The sequence below is a fragment of the Dendropsophus ebraccatus genome, chromosome 12 (genome assembly GCF_027789765.1).
Source record: "Dendropsophus ebraccatus isolate aDenEbr1 chromosome 12, aDenEbr1.pat, whole genome shotgun sequence".
Lineage (NCBI taxonomy): Eukaryota > Metazoa > Chordata > Amphibia > Anura > Hylidae > Dendropsophus > Dendropsophus ebraccatus.
The window spans coordinates 72,362,034-72,386,609 of NC_091465.1; the positions used below are offsets into that span (position 1 = coordinate 72,362,034).

A 24,576-nucleotide genomic window follows, 5' to 3' on the forward strand; every position below is an offset into this window, starting at 1 on the left:
AAATTTCTGGTACAGCCAAGCATTCCTGTGTTCTCTATGGGGTCGAAAGGGTTAAGCTGTTTTATCTCCCCAAGAACAAAGGGGTTGGGGAGTGATTTTCCATCACGCCCAACCCCTATCTCCATCACCTGTTGGTAGACTATCAGGAGATTTCCATACACCTAAGGCCTTATTCACACGTCCTGTAAATTTGTCCGTAGTTGCGGATCCTCAATTACGGACAAAGTTACCAGTGTGGCAGAACCGCACAGATACGGTAATACATTGTATAGACACATCTATATAACTTGTACTTTTAATAGAAAACACGTTTCCTTTATCCGGAGTTCCCCTTTAATTCATTTTAATGGAACAGAGCTGCAAAACCACACCAAGACTGAGGTCAAGTGTGGTGCTTCTTCTGAAAGAAAGTGACCATGTCTTTCTAAACCTGGATAACCCCTTTAAGAAATAAGTATCTATAGCCTTAAAGGGGTACTCCAGCGATTTTTTTTCCCCTTTCAAATCAACTGGTGCCTGAAAGTTATATAGATTTGTAATTTACTTCTATGAAAAAAAAATCTCCAGTCCTCAAGTACTTATCAGCAGCTGTATGTCCTGCAGTAAGTGGTGTTTTCTTTCTAGTCTGACACTGTGCTCTCTGCTGCCACCTCTGTCCCTAACAGGAACTGTCAAGATCAGTAGCAAATCCCCATAGAAAAACTCTCCAAACTGGAAAAAATACATCACTTCCTGCAGGACATACAGAAGATCATAAGTACTAAAACATTTATCTTTTTTTTTTATAGAAGTAAATTACATATCTCTGGCACCAGTTGATTTAAAAGATTTTTTTAAAATATACACCAGTCCCCACACACAAAGATACAAATAATCTTCCTAAAAAAGCACCCACTTGTTGAAAGTTTATATCTGGTCTTGCAGTATAATTATATTGCAGTGGATGGAGCTGAGCTGCTATACCCTGCATGACCTGTGGACAGATGTGGCGCTGTTTTTTGCATGTATCATCCACATATTCCCACTTCTGTGCAATCCAATTAACTCTAATTAGGATTAAATCCTTTTGACTGAAGACAAATCTATTGAGCGGCAGCTGAATATTGATGGGCTCTAGACAGGGGCGTGATTACTTTGTTTTGGCCTGATGGATGACGTCCTCTGGTGCTTCCTCTATGTGGTTTTCATCTGTTCAGCTATAGAAGTAAAGAGGAAAGTAATGTGAGTGATTGATCCTCTGTGGCACGTGCAAACACATTTATATTCATGGACCGATCACCACTGGACTGCTCACTATTGATCACATTGATTACCAGTGATGGGAATCAATCACCGTGACATGTCTCTTTGATTTATGTAAAACATATAGAGGCCTGTGGCATTTGGGCTATGACTGATGAGTATACTCATTATTTCGGGTTAAGATTAGAGACTGGTAGCTGCAGAGGACGGTGGATGTTTATGGTGATCACTCAGTCCCTGGCACATGGCTTCAGACCCGTTGACAGTATATTTTTTTAAGTTACCACAAAAAAATATCTCGGCACTACCGCAGGTGAACCGGACCATGTGAACACTTCTCCAAAAAGACCTTACGTGACTATGGGTGGTGCTCAATCATCTGTGAAAGTCCATATGAATAGCACTTCAATAAGTCGATAAAGATGAGGCACTCACCCTTCTTGTCTTCTTAAAAGCAGATAAAGTTTTATTTTACATAACTGCAGGTACAGACACAGACATGTGGACGGGCAACAGCCTGTTTCGCGTGCGTTACTCCACGCTTCCTCTCGGCCGGGGCCGAGAGGAAGCGTGGAGTAACGCACGCGAAACAGGCTGTCGCCCGTCCACATGTCTGTGTCTGTACCTGCAGTTATGTAAAATAAAACTTTATCTGCTTTTAAGAAGACAAAAAGGGTGAGTGCCTCATCTTTATCGACTTATTGAAGTGCTATATTTTTTTAAGATATGGCCGAGCAATCCATGTGTTCTCTATGGGGAGAGGTAAATTGCAGTGGGAGAGCTCTGGCTGCGACTTACCTCACCTGAAACAAAGGGTTCGGGTGGTCATTTTCCATCACGCCTGACATCTATCTCCACTGAAATCATCTCTCAGTGGAGGGTCGGGAAAACCCTATACAATGTATATTGATGGCAGAACCCATTGCGAGCATCGGGTGTCTAAAGTGTATAGCGTTCTTAAGGGAGTAGGGAACTACATGAAAATGAGTATATTCACCATTATGAGGATCCATGTTACGAGGCGCCTTCTCTTTTATGTGCTTCTTTGGCTAGGAAGTAGAACTGGATAGCGGCTTTATATTGTGTATGACAAGCTGCCATCCTGCACTAGTCTTTAAGGGAATCTGTCAGCACCTGAGCTGCAGTGTGCTGTAGTGAGCAGTCCCCTTGTGAGCATAGTACCTTTTGGTAATCTGTCCATGGAGTGGATTTTGTGTGATCTCGGGTCTCCTACTGTAATGAAGAGTCATAGAGGAGTTGTTGTGGCTCTGTGTTTGTGTCGCACACATAACCGCTCCTCACCACTCCTTCCTCCTCCCTCTTCTTCATGAATAATCTCTGCTGCCTGGCCTCCTGCTCGCTCACACTGTCATACAGTGTCTCTGAGTGGTTATGTCAGACATAAACTGCTAACAGAAAACTGTTCTGCAATCAGGTATAGTTGTGTTGGAGCTGTGGTTTAGGGATAACTCAACAACAGGTTATTTTTCTTGGGCTCAATTCCCTTGATGGGAATGAAAAGTATTAATTTATTTTTTACCATCATTGTAAAAAAACAAAAACTAATTAGCACCTATTTGGGATTTTTTTGCACTTGCAAAATGATACAATGATGAAAAAAAAGAAAAATATAAATATCTACATTTAATTTTCATTAGGGGAATCAAATAGATTAGGGGAATAGATAGGGGAATCTATAGATTGCCAGCACAAAAAATGTTAAAGGGATTTTCAAGGATTAGCTTAAAAAAAAAAACTGCTTTCTTGCAGAAACAGCCCGACTTTTGTCCATAGTTTATGTGTGGTATTGCAATTTAGTTCCTTTACAGTGAATGGAGGCAAATTGTAATACCGCAAACAACCTGAGAACAAGTCTGATGCTGTTTTTTTTTTGTTTTTTTTTTTTAAAAAGCGTCTATATTTCTACAATCCTGGACAGCCCCTTTAAGTGTCTGCTAAATTTATGATATTGCAAAGCTCACATTTTTGCACTAGTGCTGCCTAGATTTGATTGACCTTCATGGACTACATGTCTTAGGAAGCCACAATCCTATACATCAACCTGCCACTATAAAAATAGGTTGATAGAATCCGCAACAACACTGTTATATGGCTGTATTAGATCAATATGGCAACCTAACAGGATGTTTCTTGCATTAAAGTCTATTCTCTCTGAGGAATTCAACCCTCCAGCCAAGCTTGATGACTCTATGACCCTATGACCTATTGTTAAAATAAAATTTTTATGTTAACCTATTTTTTAAGAATTTGTGTTTTTTTCACATTTTCAATTTTATCCATCTATATGATAAAATAATCCTGAAATCTTGCAGTTTTTTTTCTCACCACTAGGTCTAACACTAAGCTGAGATTTTCTGTTCTGTCTGTGATGATAAGGAGGAGACTGCTGGAAAGCGATCTGTACAGCATTGCAGTGAGAAGTGACAGCAGTGGTGACAAAAACTATAGAAGTCCCTCTTCTGCGGAATAAGTCCATAGAAAATACTTACAAATATTTCCTGTACAAACAATAGGTTCTGAAGATGTTCATTGTGTCTATGTCCATGAGGCTTGCCATAAAGCATGTCACTAAATGCTGTTAATGACAACCCCCATAACAATCTGCTACAAATACAATTTAAAAAAGCTACAATCAGAATATAGAAACAAATAAGAAAAAATCACATGCTCCAGTATCTGGATGTAATCAGGAACAACAAATCTAGGCGATACATTCTCTATACTGGTGAGCAGTCTCATGTGATGCTGTATGTTTGCAATAAGGAAACTTTATTTCTGGTTTGAGATCTTATTGTTTATCACGTGTGCCTGCCTTGTGCTTTTTGCCAAGATATCTGTTCTTTCAAAATTGAAATAAAGTAGATTGGGGGGGGGGGGGGGGGGGGGGGTATAACAGTGCTTATCTGACTTATAATGGAACTCTATGAAGTCTGACGCTTTTTTCGGGAGAGGACATGCTTCTTCCTGCTCATTCTCCCGATCGGTACATGCCTAAAAACTCAGTCTAAGACCACTGAAAATTTTTGACATTTGTCTATGATGTCAAAAAGTTTTTAGTAACGATGGGTACACTATAAAAATTCATGGTGAACACCATTGGCTTCATCTTCAGCTGATATACCTTGTGGGACCATATACACCCCTAACACCAGGAACAGGAAAGCTTTAGGAAACCGTCAGTGTTTCCTGATTGTAAAAACAGAGGAGAAAAAAAATGTACTTACCTGCTACAGGCTGCAGCGGTGCTTCTGCTCCCCATAGGAGTGATTGACAGTGATTGGCTCCTGGCCATGTCAATCACAGCACCGCATTAAAAGGGGAACTATCAGCAGGTTAGATGAATCTAACCGGCTGATAACTCCTTATTGTGCACTAACTATATATTGTGCAACTCCCCTACACACTATATACTCTTGTGGCCAGAGGCAGAATCCTGTGTGCAGCGACTGGCAGAGGCAGGAAGCCAATGTCTGCTTGTTCTGTCCATCACTGTTTTTACCTATAAGGGCCTATTAGGAGCCTCATGGTTATATACATAGGTGCAGGAGCAGACTACCTTCTGCTTAACTCCCTTATGTACTGCAGTGTGTAAGTGAACCAGTGTTCTCTTACATGCTGCAACACAAAAAAGGGTTAATAGGCAGAAGACAATTAGCTCTCTACTTCCCTACTTTTGCACTGATAACCCCTGACCTCTGCAGCAGCTCAGAGAACAGAGGTCAGAGGTTATCAGCTTATTAACCCTTTTTTGTGTTGAAGCATGTAAGATAACACTGGGTCACTTACACACTGCAGTACATAAGGGTTTAAGCAGAAGGACAGAGGAGGCTCTTATCTGTGCATCCCAGGCCCCCTCCCCCCACGGGCCCCATAGCAACTGCCTTCCCTGCCTCTATAGTAGCTAAGCCAGTGGTCTCTTACCTTCATTCTCTCCTCCACCTTGGTCCAGCCTACTTTACTGCTGATCCTTTAAAGGAGCAGAAGGCGCACAGCACAGGAATGAAGCCGAGGATGACGGTAAGAGATATATCTTCAACTTCAGCACCCAGGGCTATTAGCAGGTTAGATTTGTTTAACATGCTAATAGTTCCCAATTAACTGTAAGGGCCCTTGCACACTACAGAATTCACAATGATAACTTGCCACGGATTCTGTCACTTGCCCCCCTCCTGGCGCTCTTGCTTGACTCTCCGTCCATCCCATAGACTCCATTCCACCTATCAGGCGGATTCAGCCATCTGCCCAAAAAATTGACATGTCAATTCTTTGGGCAGACGACGGAGTCTGCCTGACCATAGAATGAAACCTATGGGACCGGCATAGCAGGAGATCGGTGTGTGTGGGGGGTGTCAAGCGATGGTATCTGTAATAAGCGATGGGCCCTATGCCCTTTTGATTAGGAGCATGAATAGTTGAAGGGTCAGCACCCCGCAGTATTGCCAGGGTGCTGGCGCTGACCTGGGCTGCCAAGCAGTGCATCCAGAATTCTGGACAGTTTTAGGACATAATTTAAATTTTCCGGCATGGCCACCCTTCAGAAACAATTCTAAAGGGTGTCCTATGAGTAAGGAAACCTGTCTTGAATTCCTGCACCACCAAGGTGTTCACCCATACCCTAAACCCAATGGTGACCTAAGTTTGGTTCAGAAGAAGCGCAGGGGTCCAGGTGTTGCACCTGTAATATGGATGTATGCAGGGTAATGAGCTGGTAGCTTTATCTATGTATAATACACAATAGACCCCTTTGTAATCGTCGCTGTCATGGTGGCATATAGAGACTTGTGACTTTGATCAGTACATTCTTCAGCTGCCGGAGGAACGAGGCAGAAACATTTCCAATTCCATGTAACATTAATATTTGATTGTGTGGGAGCCGGAGCCGCTGATTAGAAAAATCTTAATTATGTTAATTAACTCCGCAGCTGCTGAAGACTTTGTTGCTCAGTCTGGATCTGTGAATCTGCTGGTGACAAGGCGTGAAGAGACATTTGTTAAATAGAGACATTTGTGGGGAAACATACGAGGGTTTATTTAATAAGGCGGCTTGTGGTAATGGAGAATTGTGATGTACGGAGGAAATGCTGATAATGGATGCCTCTTATTGCCCTCTCAATGGGAGTTGCTTCTGCTATTATTTCTCCCTCCCTTTCGAAGGAGACAATAATTTTTTTCACACTTTATAATTTACTCACAATGATAAAGGTTACTGGCGCTTTTGCAATAACTTTTTCCCCCAGCTCCATAAGAGTAATCTGGGATTAGCAAAACATGGCTTCTTCCTACAAAACAGCAACACACCAGTTGTGGCCCAGCCCCATTATATCTATGATATTACTGGCCTTATATATCTATCATATTACTGCCATTATATATCTATCATATTACTGGCATTATATATCTATCATATTACTGCCATTATATATCTATCATATTACTGGCATTATATATCTATCATATTACTGGCATTATATATCTATGATATTACTGGCCTTATATATCTATGATATTACTGGCCTTATATATCTATCATATTACTGGCATTATATATCTATCATATTACTGCCATTATATATATATATATATATATATATATATATATATATATATATATATATATATATATCATATTACTGCCATTATATATCTATCATATTACTGGCCTTATATATCTATCATATTACTGGCCCTATATATCTATCATATTACTGCCATTATATATCTATCATATTACTGGCCTTATATATCTATCATATTACTGGCCTTATATATCTATCATATTACTGGCCTTATATATCTATCATATTACTGCCATTATATATCTATCATATTACTGCCATTATATATCTATCATATTACTGCCATTATATATCTATCATATTACTGCCATTATATATATATATATATATATATATATATATATATATATATCATATTACTGCCATTATATATCTATCATATTACTGCCATTATATATCTATCATATTACTGCCATTATATATATATATATATATATATATATATATATATATATCATATTACTGCCATTATATATCTATCATATTACTGGCAATATATATCTATCTGTCGGGGTACCTGCTTGAGGAAAGGGTTGTCTATATGGGACAAAGGGAGATGTGTATTGCCTTGAGAACTATGGAGTCTTACAAACAGGTATATGTAGTCTTACAAGCATTGCAATGTGCCATGGGAAAAAGGATGTAAAGTAGCTCATCTCCTAAATGAAAAAAGATCGCTCTACAGTGCCACCTACCGGCACTTTCCTACAGACCAATGTTCAACTCTTAAAGGGCTTTACCCTGAGGGAAAAAAATGTTTTTAAATCAACTGGTCTCAAAAAGTCAAACAGATTTGTAATTTACTGCTATTTAAAAATCTCAAGTCTTTAAGTACTTATCAGCTGCTGTATGTCCTGTGAGAAGTGATGTATTCTTCCCAGTCTGACACAGTGCTTTCTGCTGTCACCTCTGTCCATGACAGGAAGTGTCCAGAGCAGGAACAAATCTCCAGAGAAAACCTCTTCTTCTTTGGACAGTTCCTGACATGGACAGAGGTGGCAGCAGAGAGCACTGTGTCAGACTGCAAAGAATACTTCACATTCTGCAAGACATAAAGCAGCTGATAAGTACTGGAAGACTTGAGATTTTTAAATAGGAGTAATTTACACATCTATATAACGTTTTTAACACCCTTGAATTTGAAAAGAAAACATTTTCTCTATAGTACCACTTTAAGGCTGGGTTCACACACAGTATATTTCAGGCAGTATGGTGGTCCTCATAGCAACCAAAACCAGGAGTGGATTGAAAGCACAGAAAGGCTCTGTTCACACACTGTTGTAATTGAGTGGATGGCCGCCATATAACGGTAAATAACTGCTATTATTTCAATACAACGGCCGTTGTTTTAAGATAACAGCAAATATTTGCCATTAAAGTGACACTGTCGCCCCCCCCCCCCCCCCCTTTTTGCATTCTGACATCTCTACACAGGTGTAAAGGGTAAATGTAGCGGTTTTCATACCTTATTTTATATCATATGTCATGGTGCTTGTTCAAGTAAAAAGTCATCTTTTATCAACTGCAGATTAAGTTAAGTGGGCGGGGCCTCGTGGCATTAGCACCACTTAGCCCCGCCCACAAGGCCACAGTTGGCCCGCCCCCTCGTCAGCCATTTGAATAGGCGGCCAACGGTGCCGTTGTGGGCGGGGCTAAGTGGCGCTAATGCCGCAAGGCCATGCCCACTTAATACAATCTGCAGTTGATAAAAGGACACTTTTTACTTGAACAAACACCATGACCTATGATATGAAATAAGGTATGAAAAACGCTAAATTAAAAATTTACACCTGTGTAGACATGTCAGAATGCACAAAGGGGGTGACACTGTCACCTTAAATCACGGCCATCCACTCTTTGCTATGAGGACCTGACATGAGGACCAAATACTGCCTAAAATATACTGTGTGTGAACCCTGCCTAAAAAATAATTATGGCTTATATGCCAAGTCAGAATCCCCTCTAGAAGGGAGAGTAACCCATCTGTGGACATCTGAGTGCTGGCTGGCTAGTAAAGGGTCTTTCAGCATGGAGGTAGGACAGGTGGTGTCCTCATCTACCAAAAAGCCTGGGGTACGTTTAATATGGACAATTGGGACACATGTGAAGGTGTAGGCCCATTGTCTGGGACACCCACCTGTAGATGAAACCCACCAAGTTCCTCCGACCCCCTTCCTTCTGATCATGGATACAATGAACATTTTCTAGGTGCGATACATAAAATAGACATAAAATTGGTGAGGGTCCCAGAGGTAGCATGTACCCCTATTAGACTTTTATTTAATGTAATGTACATATGCCATAACTGTATATACTGTAGATGGTATACTCCTTTAAGTCCAACACTCTATATTCTATACGAATAGAGTCGTTTTATGCAAGTGCCCGCGGTGTGTTTATAAGATGCCAGGGTATGATAATAAGCAGTGTAATAAGGAATTCCGGCCTTGCTGGCTATGAACGCCTCCTCCCATACTTTATGTCAGGTGCACAGAGCCCTCGCTGATAATTCACTGACTCTCTAACTCCTTCCCCCTCCTGGAGTGAAGAGGATTTGGTTTCTTTGGTTTTCTGCATCTCTTATCACATTCCTGGAATTCCCAAGGAGAAAGGAGAATGAGCAGGGAGGGAGAATATAGGAGGAGGGAGGGAGGGCAGTGTGCACAGACGGGTGGCCAAGCATGCCAGGCTTACCCACCCGCCTTACACTTACCATATATGTATGGGAACCTCTTCAGTCTCCATCTATGCTTCTCACTTGGCACATTAGTGACATATTGTATACATGTTCCTTTAATCAATGATATGATTCCTACCTTGTTATAAAATGCAAAGGTAACCGGGTGAGACAGAGCTTTATATATCGATGACATACGTTTTACCACTATGTAAGTAGAGATGTAGCAGAGCTGTGTCTGTCATTTGGAACACCTCACCTGTGGTCTCTACTTTAGATAAGTTGACCATTCTCTCCTCTTACAAATCCTCTCATCCCTTGGTTTCACTTCCTCAGCCCTCTCCTGGATCTCCTCTTACCTCTCCAACCGCACTTTTAGTGTCTCCCACTCCCACACCCCCTCATCTCCTCGCCCCCTTACTGTTGGTGTTCCCCAAGGCTCTGTACTCAGGCCTCTTCTCTTCTCCGGCTATACTTCTGGCCTGGGACATATCATAGAATCCCACGGCTTCAGGTAACATCTCTACGCTGATGACACTCAGATCTACCTCTCTGGTTCGGATGTCACTGATCTACCTCTCTGGTCCGGTTGTCACCTCTTTGCTATCCAGGATTCCAGAGTGTCTATCGGCCATATCTTCCTTCTTCTCTTCCCGCTTTCTAAAACTCAACATGGACAAAACAGAACTTATCATTTTTTCCCCCATCCCGCTCCACCCCGCCATCTAATCTGTCAATCACTATCAATGGCTGTACTCTATCCCCTGTCCCCCAAGTCTGCTGCCTTGGGGTCACCTTTGACTCTGCCCTGTCTTATAAACCCCATATTCAGGCTCTAACCACCTCCTGCCACCTTCACCTCAAAAACATTTCCAGAATCCGCTCTCTTCTCACCCCTGACTCCACCAAACTGCTGGTCCATGCTCTCATTATCTCCCGCTTGGACTACTGTAACACTCTCCTCTCTGGCCTTCCAGCTAACTCCCGTGATCCCCTCCAGTCTATCCTAAACTCTGCTGCCCGACTAATCCACCTTTCCCCTCACTTTGCCTCTGCTTCTTCTCTCTGCCAATCCCTCCACTGGCTCCCTATTGCCCAACATATTTACTTTAAATTGTTGACCATGACATACAAGGCTGTCCAAAACCTGTCCCCTCCGTACATCTCTGACCTGATATTCCGCTACCGTCCCTCACCCAACCTTCGATCCTCCAGTGACCTCCGTCTGCACTCCCCCCTTGTTCTTACCTCGCACAACCGCCTCCAAGACTTTGCCCAAGCCTCCCCCATACTCTGGAACTCGCTACCCTGACACATCCGGCTCTCCCTGCCCCGACACATCCGGCTCTCACCCACCATCAAGTCCTTCAAATGTAACCTGAAAATCCATCTCTTCAAACAAGGCTACAACCTACAATAACTCTGCATCACACTGTGACCGGCTGCACTTTACCTCCTGTTTCTCTCCCCGTACCTTATAGATTGTAAGACCTCGCGGGCAGGGTCCTCTCCCCCATATACCAGTCTGCCATTTGCCTTCATGTAATATGTCCTGATCTTGTAATGTTCCTGTTTGTTACCCCTATCTATTGGATAGCGCTCTGGAATTAAGGGCGCTTTATAAATAAATAATAATTATACTAATAATAATAATAAAGGGATTGCAGCAGGATTGAGCCTGAGACAAAACTTGTATACCTTTGAAAGATGCCGTGAACGTAGTCACTAGAAGACTAGAATGGGGCCCAGGAGACTCTGCACAGATACGTTTGCATCTTATTTTACCATTTTGCTGACGTATCAGTGCCACATATGAACCCAGCCTTAGTCAGGAGCCAGGACAGTGTGCAGTAAGGAGCTGTATGGGGCGCTGTTTATTTATGGTCCTTTTTGTCACACAAAATGCACAAAATTGTCACAAAATTTCCTTCAAGAACGCAAAATAAATGTTGTACATAACAAAAAGATTTACACAATTTTCATGAACAGGTTATTTTTGAGCTTGCACAATTGTGTTTACAAAAAGTACGTTTTATGTTTACAATTAATTTTTAACGCATAAAATATTATTTTGTCGCACAGATTATTATTTTTGTGCCTGGCAGCTAAACGTCTGCGCATTTTGAGGATATTTACCCTGCAACTGGAAATTAATATAATTAATGGTAATGACTAAATTATTAATGATAAGTGATTCTCTACCGTATCTAGGAGCCTAAAGACTGAAAAATAGAACAAAAAAAAATTGGAAATCTGTTCCAGCCTCAACCAGGACAAACAGGAACCTTGTTTAAGACTGTGTACCTTTATCTTAAAGTGACTGTACCTCCAGGCCCAGGCTGAAGCACTGGAGGCGGGCCGACCCACCCCAAGTGGGAAGAAACCCCAGCCCCTCCATGACGTGACTACATTAGAATCAATGAAACCCATAGAGGGGCGGGGGTTTCCTCCCACTAAGGGTGGGTCGGCCTGCCTCCAGTGCTTCACCCTGGGCCTGGTGGTACAGTCACTTTAAAGTGGAAGTGTAATAAAAAGAGTAATGAAAAAAATGAGCTTTAATGTTTCAGGTTATAGAAGTCTTCTGCCTTAATTTTTGAACCATACATCAGTCAGAAGACAGAACGTAGTAGCCTCCCCTGGGGGGACCACTGCCATAACCAAGTGCTACCCCTCTGTGCCAGACAAAGTTGTCTGGTGAAAAGACCCCAGCAGCTGTGACCAGACTATGAGATCTAAACACTATCTATCTATCTCCTATCTATCTATCTATCTATCTATCTATCTATCTATCTATCTATCTATCTATCTATCTCCTATCTATCTATCTCCTATCTATCTCCTATCTATCTATCTCCTATCTATCTATCTATCTATCTATACAAAATAAGTCCGCAGCACTCTGGTAAAGCAATAATTAGGTGCCAGCTGTCCCACCTGGGTCCACCGGTGTAATGTAGATATTCCACACAAGGATATGACAGCAGCACTCTCAAATCGTGTAAAAACGGTGATTTATTGGTTCATGGACACACTCAATAGCAACGTTTCAGATCCATCCATAGGATCCTTTTTCAAGCAAGTGAATACAAAATCTCCTTGGGAGGTATATATGTGCAAATACGCAAGTGACTTCATTTAGACTAATCAGTGGTTATCATGCAGAGTTACAAAAAACGTACAATAAAATACAATTAAATAAATAGTGTCTGATAAAAAGGTGAAAATCTATCCAGTGTTATACACGTGATCTTTATATATATGTGAATATATGGTGCAAAATCATGTAAACAGTACTAATTATGCTTAATTATCTTACTTGGAGCAGCTGCGTAGCACCAACCACGGATGTCAGGGAGTGATCCGTGACTAGTTGGTGTTAATAGGAGGCAGTAGCGGTGAAGTATGCCCTCGTATGTATGACAAGTATGACATGTATGAAGTAGGGCATACTTCACCGCTACTGCCTCCTATTAACACCAACTAGTCACGGATCACTCCCGACGAGGGTTCAATCCCACATGACATATAGTGAGTCCTGGTCAGCCTTGTGAACCTGTTGCAGCAAATCGTTTTTACGAGGCTGACCAGGACTCACTATATGTCATGTGGGATTGAACCCTCGTCGGGAGTGATCCGTGACTAGTTGGTGTTAATAGGAGGCAGTAGCGGTGAAGTATGCCCTCGTATGTATGACAATATGCATGTTGCGCTAATCCCTGTTTACACATGGTTTCCATAACTACCATTCAAGCTAATAGATCATTGGTCACCATCACGCATGCGCACTCTGTGCGTTCCATTTTAGCGTGCGTGTCACACCATCTTAGATGGAGTCCCGGGTACAGTCCTTCCCATAGACACGAGTTTGCTATTGGCTGACATCCGTGGTTGGTGCTACGCAGCTGCTCCAAGTAAGATAATTAAGCATAATTAGTACTGTTTACATGATTTTGCACCATATATTCACATATATATAAAGATCACGTGTATAACACTGGATAGATTTTCACCTTTTTATCAGACACTATGTATTTAATTGTATTTTATTGTACGTTTTTTGTAACTCTGCATGATAACCACTGATTAGTCTAAATGAAGTCACTTGCGTATTTGCACATATATACCTCCCAAGGAGATTTTGTATTCACTTGCTTGAAAAAGGATCCTATGGATGGATCTGAAACGTTGCTATTGAGTGTGTCCATGAACCAATAAATCACCGTTTTTACACGATTTGAGAGTGCTGCTGTCATATCCTTGTGTGGAATATCTATCTATCTATCTATCTATCTCCTATCTATCTATCTCCTATCTATCTATCTATCTATCTATCTATCTATTATCTATCTATCTATCTATCTATCATCTATCTATCTATGTATCTATGTATCTATCTATCTATCTATCTATCTATCTATCATCTATCTATCTATGTATCTATCTATCTCCTATCTATCTATCTATCTATTATCTATCTATCTATCTATCTATCTATCTATCTATCTAATATCTATCTCCTATCTATCTATCTATCTATCTATCTATCTATCTATCTATCTATCTATCATCTATCTATGTATCTATGTATGTATGTATCTATCTATCTATCTACCTTCTATCTACAGTATCTATCTATCTATCTAATATCTATCTCCTATCTATCTATCTATCTATCTATCTATCTATCTATTATCTATCTATCTATCTATCTATCTATCTATCTATCTATCTATTATCTATCTATCTATCTATCTATCTAATATCTATCTCCTATCTATCTATCTATCTATCTATCTATCTATCTATTATCTATCTATCTATCTATCTATCTATGGATTGATGAAATGTTTAATCCCTTCTGCTTGCTATGAAAACGTTTGCTTTCCGCCTCGAGTACTTCCCGCTTATTTTGATACTTCTGTAAGTATTTGAGCTGGCGGTCTTTGGATGTTCGCAGACTGAGTGCCCTTTCATCCCTGGCACAAGTGGCTGAGCCCTCTCCCACCCAGTGCAGGCATCTGTCACACAGCTTGTTGCGGGCCGGGCAGCCTCTCTTCAGGCATCTGTTCACTGGAACAATGTAACATGTGTCCTGGTCCGCTCAGCCTTCTGTTTGTCCTGTCTTCGGCCGCTTTCGAGTGACATTACAGAGAATATGGGAACATATGTGCCAGCGGCAAATGTTTACAGTGGATAATAGGAGCCACTGTGGGGGAGCCGGCGAGGGGGAGCATCTGTGCCCTCTGATGCTGGCTGCATTCCTTCAGACTCCAGGGCCTTCCCCAGGATCTCTGGGGTTAATGATCTTCATCCAGACTTTTTGAAAGTAAAATAATAATAATAATAATAATAATAATAATAATAATAATAATAATAATAATAATACATTGCCATTTGCTGTCAAGTCTATTTAGCTGGTTTTTTTTTGTTATTTTTTTTCTTTGCAGGTATTGGATCACTTGGGGTTTGACTACTTAAATCATGAAAAACTGGGGTCCCTTGGCCCCTAAATGAATGGAGCTGCATCACACATGCTCAACCATTATCCTATCCACTTGCTATTGGACTGCTGAGGATAACTGGGCACTGTACTCAGATATCTTCGCCAAGTCAATAAAAAAGTAGCCAGGAATTCTGTCCCATTGACTCGATGGACAAAAGACCCTCTTCCTGTTATCGGTGGAGGTACTTATCATGTGCATAGCTGATGTGTTTCATCTTTACCATATAGTCCCGCCCATGCTTTGTCTAGGCCCGCCCCCGAACAATATCAAAATAACCCTTTTTATGTCATTTTTTCTAAGTGAGCTCCAATACCCTTAGGTTAGTCATTAAAACTCATATTCACTCTTTCCACAGATCCTGTGCCAACAAACACCAGTCTCGGCAAGTTGGATATCTACTTCAGACATGACACAAGCAATTGTTCCATTAAACAAAGGATTTCATAAAGCAAAATTCCAGGGAGTCAGTAGTTTACATACACCAAACTATTTGTACCATTATGGGTGGTGTCACAAATTTTTGGCTTTAGAAGATTCTCATGGCTTAAAGGACATCATATGAGGAAATAGGTGACCTGTGGTAGCAGTACTTACCTTTTAGCTTGAAATCTTTCAGCCTTTCAGCTATTGCAAAACTACAACTCCCATTATGCCTGCACAGCGAAAGGCTGAAGAGACGAGTAGAGAGGGACCAGAAGCAAAAGAACAGGAGGTACAGCAGGATCAACAGGGACCAAAAATGGGGTGGGGTGGCGGGTGTCATTCACAAAGCTTTTACCTTAATGCCATAGAAAAGTAAAAACAAAAAAAAACACGGGTGAGCAAGGAGACAACAAACCTGGTGCGCTTGAGAAGGCTCCAAAACTTTATAGACAACAAAAAAAAATCTGTGCTACCAAATACTAACCACGTGTATTTAAACTTTTGAATCTCTGGATAATTGAAGGAAGAAATAAAAGCTGACAATGTTATACAATGGGAAGAACAGCAAATATGCCTTATTCCACATATTATGGGAGAAAGGAATGAATCTGTGGTGGCTGCTCATGTGGTGTTGTGGCAGCTGCCACCAGTCACTTGCTGGATGGCATGGTGTGACTCCACTACAATGGTGGTTGGTCCGTGGAGTACAGCTCAGCCAGGTGGTAGGTTGTTGTGACGCAAGTGCTGACTTAACACACAGGTATGGAGGCACACCTGCTTTTAGTTTTTTGGAGGCTGGCTATACCCTTCCCCAATGGTCGGTGACCTGCCAGGTTGTGATGGGTCCCTTGGGTACTTATCACGGTGGTCCGGAGTGGAGATGTGACCCACCTGGACTGTCGGTACCATCACTCACAGAAAGGGGAGATGACCCAAGGACGGTGTAGCTGTTGTGTAGGTGCTAGTACAATAACCACTGAGCCCCGGTAAAATAAATAGACTCTTTCTTTACTAGATCTGCACCAAGAACTGTAGAGGTAGTGAACGTGGAATAGCAGTGCTGGCTTAGTTGCGTGCTGAGAAGAATAGAGTGAGTTCAGAGAAGTGGAGAAGAAGAATACTTGAAAGAAGAAGAATACTTGTGCCCATGTTTCGACCTTTGTCACTATACCACCTTTTGCCCTGCAGTGTCGGGTGACCCGTCCTACTAGGGTGACACAAGCTCAGTCCTAGTTACCTGAGTTGAGCAAGGTGTGCAAAGTTATATGGTTTCACCTGCATTGCGAGATAGAGTACATAGCCTCTTGGCTGCTTTGCTCTATCCGGATCAGTTCCTCTACTTATAAGATACTGTCCTGCACTTTTAAAGACGTTCACAGCATGGGTTGGGATGATCCCTGACTTGTCCTCTCTGCAGGTCTTTAGCACTGTCCTGGAGGTGGAACCTGGCAGAGCCAGGCTCCTGGATAAACTCAACAGGGATGCCTGGCCTGTGTGTCTTGCCTCTTCAAGAAACAGAAAAGAACTGACTAAGTGTAGGTCTACACTTCCTCTCCCCATGTGACAACTTCCTACAGGGTGTGTAACAGCTCCTGTGAGTGGTGGAGAAGAGAGTGCAAAAAGAAAGAAGAATAAAGATAGATGGAGGAGAAGAATAACTCTCACTGGTGTGCAGATCACAAATAAAACAACAACCTTTAGTTGACTACAGCTATGCAATCTACATACATGAATACACATACTACTGACATCTTGTGGCAAAACTTATACATGACTTCATTACCACTTTACTTGAGTTACAGGCTTTTGTGAGGGATGTTCAAGATAGCAACACCCGTGTTAGGAAACCACAAATCCGTAACTAGTGTTACTATTCAGGAGTCTAGAAAAGCTGAGTGACCATTACAAGCCATAACTACTGTCACCCAGTTTTCCCATCCTAGTAACTTAACTCAAAGTATCCAATCAGATTCCAGCTGGCCTTTTCGTTAATGAATCCTTTTCACCAGTTTTCATGAATCTCTCCTTGGTGTTTTTGTTTTTATGTTGTTGTCTATGGATTCTCACAACATCATTGTTATCAGCGAACCTCGTGTTCCCTCATCTGTAAACTGGAATTCCTATCACACAATCCATAGACTACCCCTGTGTAAGCTTCTCGGGCAGCTCAGATCATCTTCAAGGTTGATTTTCATCTTCGCTGGTTCTGTTCCATAACATTTCCAAGTCATTAACCTTCACATCCAAACCGCATCATAACATCCTATCATTAGTTCTCATAAGACAGCAGAGATGGCTATGGACTTCTGTTGAATCCTTGATTTACTGTGTAGCAAATACTCCTGATACATTCCCGCAGTTCACACTGGTACTCAATGATGTGTGAATTACTGACCATCCTCAGTCTTTGTACTTCAGAAGAAAAATAATTGCAAAAATTCTTTTAACATAGGGTTTATCCAAAGGCATATCCAATCTGTAGGGTGTATCAAAGTTAAAAAGGACATCCAAAGGTTTATCCGATCCACAGGTGTCAGGGTTTTCTAGTTTTATAAAATATTATTAAATAAAGCTCAATCACTGTATAATAAAATGTTTTGCAGCTTTTTAATGTACTTTGCATTTCAGGTCCTTCACCACTTTTAAGATCTCTGCTTGCTGTCTTTCAATAGGAAACCACTATTAAAGGGAATCTGTCAGCTCCTGGGCCTACCTAAGGTGCTCACAGTGTGCTGGAGCTGGCAGTCCCCTAGGGAGCATGGTACCTTTTGGTGGTTTTCTGTGCAGTGGATTATGTACAATCTCGGGTCTCCTACTGTACTGAAGTATCAAAGAGGAGTTGTTTGTGCCACACTCTGGCACACCTCACCACTCCTTCCTCCTCCCTCTTCTGCTCACTCATCTGGCAGCCAGTGTCTCTGATTGCAGATCAGTCCTCTGTAGGCAGGTTATGGCTGAAAGAAACATTCAGATATAGTTGAATCTCTGACCCCAAACGTGTGGGAGCTGTGGTCTAGGGGTAACTCACCTGTCTAGAGACCTGCTAGCAGTTTGGTCTCTGGATCAAATTACCTGATGAAAATAAAATATAGGTCATAATTTTTTTCTCTGTTTTGGAGTTAAATTAGATAGATTAAACTATATCTGGATGTTTCTTTCAGACATAACCTGCCTACAGAGGACTGATCTGCAATCAGAGACACTGGCTGACAGCTGAGCGAGCAGGAGGCCAGGCAGCACTGATTATTCAAGAAAAAGGGGGAGGAGGAAGGAGTGGTGAGGTGTGCCAGAGTGTGGCACAAACAACTCCTCTTCGCCTCTTCAGTACAGTAGGAGACATAAGATTGTACATAGTCCGCTGCATGGAAAATTACCAAAAGTCACTGCCAACTACAGCTCACTGTCAGCACCTTAGGTAGGGCTGACATATTCCCTTTAAAGGAATTATCTCAAAATTAAAGATATCCTCTATTCACATCATAGGGGGATAACTAGCTGATTGCTGGAGGTCTGCCCACTGGCATCTGTAGCATAAGAACAGAGGTCAATTGTCCCCTTAAGTGAATAGAGCAGCAGTGTACATACTTGGCCACTGGTGTTGAGTGCTCTATCGAGCATCAAGGCTGAACCATGATTCTGCTGTTCCCGTTTTATTTCCGTGGTGTTTACATCAGACACCAACCCCGTTCTGCTGAGCAGCGAGCACCTGGTTCAATGCTTGAATCTTTCATTGACTTTAATGGGGTTTGTTACTCGAGTCAAACACTCAAGAATTTTGGTGCTCGCTCAAGAGAGGTGGCTCTCTGCCTGTAAGCACACTCCGTCTCTCTGTCTGTCAATCATTCCTGCAGAGCCATGACCAGTCCCAGGCAGCTCCCTGCCCAAATGACTAGTTGCCTCCTCTTTCCCGTCCTTGAGAACCATATCAGCACAATCGATCAGATCGGTTCCATTTAACCCATCTTGTGTATAAGGGATAAATTAGTTATCCAGGGTTTAGAAAAACATGGCCTCTTTCATCCAGAAACAAAACAACTTGTGTCCTCAATTTGGCTGAGGGTTTGCAGCTCAGTTCTATTGAAGTGAATGGAGCTGAACTGCAACACCACACACAACCTTAGGACAGATGTGGCACTGTTGTTTTTTTTTTTTTGCAAGAAAGTAGAGGTGCTTTTTTTAATCCTAGATAACCCCTTTTAATTTTCAAAGGCTATCCATGAGTCCTGGCCACAGCTGGGGCACAGCTTGTTACCAACATAACCAACATACCAAAGAAATAAATGATGGAAGATACTACAGAATGACTTAAGCAGAGATCCTAAAAACAATCAAACTATAGAAAGTCATGCAAGATTGTCTAACTCATTATACCAAGAATAACACTTATTTCCTGAGCCTGGAATACCCTCTAAATGACGGTGCACAGAGGACACATTAGCATTGTGCTGATCTGGAGCTGAAGTCATGGACGCCCTCCAGACCACTTGACCCATGCATTGTCCGTCCAACCCCTGAGAATCAAAAATATAAATCATTAAAGCAAATGAACAGACGCCTTATAATTCCAGCTACAATCTGCTGTCCTTGGATATTTTAACCTAACCTCTGACGGAATCTGCAGGGTGGATACAGAATAACTCAGCCAAGTGTCATCAATAACCTCCTCCGCTGATACAGTCCAGCTGTTCCTGGGCTGACGCCATCATGGGCGGGGGTACCAATGGTACAGTAGTGGGCATCACTACCTGGTAGCATCTGTCCAGAGTGACAAAGTATGGAGTCAAGTGATATGCCGCACAACTATAGACGACATATAAGACCAATATACAGTATATAAGGGAAACTGAGCCCCTATTATGGTGCTGGGTTTGCCGTGCAGGTTTTTGTTTACTCTTCTTCATGATTCTCATTCATCATTGTGCAATGTCATGAGTCCGGTATACCTCATCCTATGCATTATAAACACTTCTCATATCCGTTCCTCAAAAAATCCCAGTTTGCACCAGATAAATCCCATTTCTTTATCCCTTCACGTTGCCTAATCCCCTCTCCGGAGCTCTTGGTTACCCCCATTTTTCCAAAGATTTAAGTATCTCCTCCAGCAAATGTAATCTTATTTTTGCATACATTATAAAGAGCTTAGAATAATCTGCAGCAAGAAGGACGTAGAGATATACATTGTATACCGGGACCGATGATGGGGTGAGAGGGTAAACCGTGCAAATGTCCAGGGTCCTACGTCTTAAGAGTGGGGGCTCAGAGCTGGACGTAAAAATGGATCATCACTTAAAGAAACATTACTCACAATACAGAATAATAATGTTCCCCCATGACATAGCTAACGTAATGGTCCTAGCACTGCAGATCATGTGAAGTTATGGGCTCTATGGGGATTTGCATCCTGGGTTCCTAATCTCTGTACATGGCAAAATGAATAGATATAAGGTTTCCAATTTACTTTCAGATGTCCCTGTTGTTTTCAAAAACCTTTGACATGTCCAGGACCGGACTGCCCACCTGACAATTAGGGCAGATGCCAGATGAACTGGTGTGCTAAGTGGGCCAACCCATGAACACCCTCATGGCTGGCTTTTCTCCACCAGGGCAACCTCCTTGCACTTCACAACAAAGCAAGTCAGTGGTGAAAGAAAGCTGTATAGTTCATACAGCACGGTGCAAGAGAGGAGCCATCCCTCAGATTCCTGTCCTGTATCCAGCTAGCCCCATATCCTTCATCTACAAGTTCCCAGCAGGCCCAACCAACTGAGGGTTGCTGCAGGTCTGACCTTGGAGGACAAGCAATCTCTTTATCAGTCCGGGCAGGGGTGACAATCAGAAAAGTAATTTAGTTAAAACCCAAAGGGCTTAACACACAGGGGGGGGGCTTAACAAAGGGGTGAGGCTTAGCAGGAATACAAGCAGAGTTTAGTGGTGGAGAGGAATATAAGGTGCAGGGGTCCTGTCAGCTCCTGCTTGATAATTACAAGGTGCATCAGTCAATGATAGAAGAAGGTGAAAAAAGCAATGTGTGTGGTGTGTCCTGCTGACTGATACAGGAAGTAAAGGTGATAGATTGTTGATAGTATATGTCCATTTTATTTTAAATATTGAAATATTTCTAGAATACCAGCCCAATACTTTTCCCGGTGCCTTGCTTAGTCTGGCCTCTCCCGATTGACCTGTCTGGCACGGGTGACCCCACCAGGAGTATTACTCCCACCAGCTTAGCTCATTGGATCACCAAGGCACGCAAGCTCCCTCACCACGTCAAGGTGAAGGCACCATGAGGGAGCCCCTCCACCCTAACCCGATTACCCATCCCAACCCTAATTTTCCTGTCCTTTGCTATAATGTGGACCCTCCAGGCCCGCCCCAGCCCCCTAATGCGGACACTCCCGGTGCCTTTCTTAACCCAGGCCTGCACCAGCCCCCTAACACGCATCCTCACAGCGCCCTTCCCAGCCCCTAACACGAACCCTCCCGGCGCCCTTCCCAGCCCAGGCCTGGCCCAGTGTTCTTCTTCCTCTTCTTCCCTTTTTCCTAGCCCAGGTCCGCCCCAGCCCACTAACGCGGACCCTCCTTGCGCCCTTCTCAGCCCAGGCCCATCCCAGCCTCCTAACACAGACACTCCCGGCACCCTTCCCAGCCAGGCCAGCCCCAGCCCCCTAATGCAGACCCTCCCGGCGCCCTTCCCAGCCCAGGCCCTTCCAAGCCCTCTAACACGGACCCTCCCGGCTCCCATTCCAGCCAAGGCCTGCCCCAGTCTTCTTCTTCCTGTTACTCCTCTTCTTCTTCTCCTTCTCTTCTTCTTCTCCTCTTCCTCCCAGCCCAGGCTCGCCCCAATCCCCTAACGTGGACCCTCCCGTCGTCCTTCCCAGCCCAGGACCCCCCCCCAGCACCATAACGCGGACCCTCCCTGCGCCCTACCCAGCCCAGGCCCACCCCAGCTTCCTAACGTGAACCCTCCCGGTGCCCTTTCCAGCCCAGGCCCATCCCAGACCCCTAATGCGGACCCTCCCGGAACCCTTCCCAGCCCAGGCCTGCCCCAGTCTTCTTCTTCCTATTCTTTCTCTTTTTTTCCTCTTCTTCATTTCCTCTTCTTCCCAGCCCAAGCCCGCCCCAGCCCACTAACACAGACCCTCCCAATGCCCTTTCCAGCCCAGGCCCATCCCAGCCCCCTAACTTGGACCCTCCCGGAGCTCTTCCCAGCCCAGGCCTGCCCCAGTCTTCTTCTTCCTGTTACTCCTCCTCTTCTTCTCCTTCTCTTCTTCTTCTCCTCTTCTGCCCAGTCCAGGCTCGCCCCAGTCCCCTAACGTGGACCCTCCCGGCGTCCTTCCCAGCCCAGGACCACCCCAGCCCCATAACGCGGACCCTCCCTGCGCCCTACCCAGCCCAGGCCCACCCCAGCTTCCTAACGGGAACCCTCCCGGTGCCCTTTCCAGCCCAGGCCCATCCCAGACCCCTAATGCGGACCCTCCCGGAGCCCTTCCCAGCCCAGGCCTGCCCCAGTCTTCTTCTTCCTATTCTTCCTCTTTTTTTCCTCTTCTTCATTTCCTCTTCTTCCCAGCCCGCCCCAGCCCACTAACACAGACCCTCCCAGTGCCCTTTCCAGCCCAGGCCCATCCCAGCCCCCTAACTTGAACCCTCCCGGAGCTCTTCCCAGCCCAGGCCTGCCCCAGTCTTCTTCTTCCTGTTACTCCTCCTCTTCTTCTCCTTCTCTTCTTCTTCTCCTCTTCCTCCCAGCCCAGGCTTGCCCCAGTCCCCTAACGTGGACCCTCCTGGTGTCCTTCCCAGCCCAGGACCACCCCAGCCCCATAACGCGGACCCTCCCTGCGCCCTACCCAGCCCAGGCCCACCCCAGCTTCCTAACATGAATCCTCATGGCGCCCTTCCCAGCCCTGCCCCCTAACACAGACCCTCCCAGTGCCCTTTTAAGCCCAGGCCCATCCCAGACCCCTAATGCGGACCCTCCCGGAGCCCTTCCTAGCTCAGGCCTGCCCCAGTCTTCTTCTTCCTATTCTTCCTCTTCTTCTCCTCTTCTTCATTTCCTCTTCTTTCCAGCCCAAGCCCGCCCCAGCCCACTAACACAGACCCTCCCAGTGCCCTTCCCAGCCCAGGCCCATCCTAGCCCCCTAACTTTGACCCTCCTGGAGCTCTTCCCAGCCCAGGCCTGCCCCAGTCTTCTTCTTCCTATTCCTCCTCTTCTTCTCCTTCTCTTCGTTTCCTCTTCTTCTCCTCTTCTTCCTAGATCAGGCCCGCCCCAGCCCTCTAATACAGACCCACCCGACACACTTCCCAGCCCAGACCTGCCCCAGCCCCCTAACGCGGACCCTTCCAGTGCCCTTTCCAGCCCAGGCCTGCCCCAGCCCCATAATGTGGACCCTCCTGGCGTCCTTACCAGCCCAGGCTTTCTAGTGGTTAGACACTGATACCATTTCCTTACACAGTATGGACACATATAGGGATTATGGGTAAGATTTATGACAGCTTTACAGTACAAATGTCCTTTGCTCCCAATAGCAACCAATCACCGCTCAGCTTTCATTTTACTAGAGCTCATAAATATGTGAAAGCTGAGCTGTGATGGGTTGCAACAGAGGCCATTGCTACTGTTAGACTGCTTGATACATTTCCCCTTAATGTTCTAATACCCAGTCTGTATAGAGCAGCACAATCTGTTATTGAGGAGGCTGCAGACACCCCCATATTACTCTATGGGCAGATTATAGAGCTATGTATGATCTGAATGGCGGCCATAACATATAACACTACAGATTACTGGCTGCTGTGTCTTAGCGATGTCACTCACAGATCTCCATGGCCTCCATCACTAATGTCCTCTGTGTCCTGTACAGATCAGTCTGATAAATGTCACCTAGTTACATGGCCCCTAACATGACCAGTCTTCCCCCATGATCAGTGTCCCCTCCGCTGTCCTGTGTGCGGTGTGTACCAGTAATACTTACCAGTAGACGCTTTGGGATGTACCGGGGAGCTGTGCCGTCCATCAGGCGTCTGTGACAGGAAAAATGGGCAGAAAATGGTTCCTCAGCAACCCCAGCCGCCACCAGACTTGTTTACAGCTCCAGTGATGGTGGCAGTTGGTCGCCAACCTCACCAGCCAGTTCAATCA

The 24,576-nt window shown here is 43.9% G+C and overlaps 1 long non-coding RNA gene across 1 annotated transcript; it reads right to left on the reverse strand.

Moving 5' to 3' along the window:
- Nucleotides 1-916: 916 nt before the first annotated feature.
- LOC138769376 (uncharacterized) lies at nucleotides 917-24,542 on the reverse strand. Its single transcript, XR_011359241.1, has 3 exons — nucleotides 24,410-24,542; nucleotides 15,615-15,798; nucleotides 917-1,196 (listed from the first exon to the last, which is right to left on the reverse strand). It is a non-coding gene; the product is annotated as an uncharacterized lncRNA (long non-coding RNA).
- Nucleotides 24,543-24,576: the final 34 nt, after the last annotated feature.